Source organism: Octodon degus, unplaced genomic scaffold, assembly GCF_000260255.1.
Source record: "Octodon degus isolate 3935 unplaced genomic scaffold, OctDeg1.0 scaffold00072, whole genome shotgun sequence".
Taxonomy (NCBI): Eukaryota; Metazoa; Chordata; class Mammalia; order Rodentia; family Octodontidae; genus Octodon; species Octodon degus.
In genome coordinates this window covers 7,071,928-7,073,470 of record NW_004524648.1, presented here as the reverse complement: position 1 = coordinate 7,073,470, position 1,543 = coordinate 7,071,928, and positions in this window count along the sequence as shown.

Genomic DNA, 1,543 nt, shown 5'->3' with positions numbered 1-1,543 from the left:
TCTTTTCCAGACTAAGTCTTTCTGCAGCTCAGGGTGGCCTTGAGCTCACTTTGTAGCCCAGGCTGGTCTTGAACTTGCAAGGATCCTCCTGCCTCAGTCTCCCAAATGCTGGAATTACAGGTGTGTGCCACCATGCTCAGTTTTGCCATAATAATACAATTTTCAGAAGAAAAGGAATTGTACTTTTTTTTAAAAAGGAATTACACACTTTCAATTCATTAGACATATTTTTTACCTTTGAATAACAAAAGGCTGGTAACTGTTCTTGGGGCAAACGTAAGATGGGCTAAACATTCTCTGCTTCTCTACTTATTTTTTTGTTTGTTTGTTTTTTCCCCTCTATGGATTGACCCCCAAGGCCTTTGCAGGAGCAATATCCTCAGAGACCTTTTTAATTTTATGTTCAGTCAGGATATTCCTAAATTGGTGAGTTGCCCAGGCTAGGCTCAAATTTAGGATGCTACTACCTCACCCTCTCTTGAGTACTAGGATTCCAAGTGTGTGCTACCACAAAGGCGGTTCAGTGCCTCACTGTCTGAAGCATTATATACATGAACAAACAAAGCAGACATGATAAAGCGGACGTGCACTACGTGCTGTCATTTGAGATCTCTCAAGAGTTAAGCTAGGCAGCTCCTTCTCCCAGGTGCACCTGTCACATGACTGAAATTCCCAGCCTTGTATGCCCTCTTTCCTTCAGAACAAGGCTTAGAGTGCACGCAAGGGCCATTAAAAACGCGAGGAGGTCAACTGCAGATGGGAACCAATTGGCATCTGGCACACACCAATATATTCATCAGCTCCGACTCGTGAACAGCCAGCTTCCTCCCTGAGGCCCGGGCTGGAGCAGAGGAAGTGCGGCCCCTGAGCTGACTCAGTGAGACCCGCCTTGGCCAGCAGCGAGCCTCCGAAGACCACCGGCTCCGTGGCAGGACGGGCTGCGGGGCCAATCAGGACAGAGGCAGCCAGGGAGGGGGGCTACGCAGCGAGGCAGGAAATCCCTGGTCTTCCAGTTCTCCGTGCCGTCGCCTCAGTACTTCCTAAAACTGGCTGGCTGGCTTCACCACAGTCGCAGGCGGACAGCTGGCGCACAACGACGCAGCTTCTCACTGATTTTTCGTCGGTGTCACTTGCACCTAGAAGCTGGGGATGTGGCCCAAGGGAGTGAAAAATTGAAGGATCTTTCTTGTTCTTTTTGGTTCGGCCAGTTTAAACTCCATGCAACCTTGCAGTTGGGAGATATGTATTCAACAGTTCCCTGGTGGCACTGTGCAAAGGGGCTTTGAAACGGCAGATTAACGCAGCCGGGAGAGCCTCTCCGGCAGCAGCACCCCAACTCGCCCACCTCCGCGCCCCTCCGTTCGGCCCGCACTGCCCCGCCCCGGGACCGCGCCCGCGCCCGCGCGGGGCCCAGGGCGTCACGTCTTGTGCGTCGAGGGGCGGGGCCATCCCACTGACGTCATCTGACCACGCCCCCTATGTCCCGATATCTTCCGCGCCGCCCGCCATCTTGTCTCAGTGTCTTTTTTTTTTTTTTTTTTTT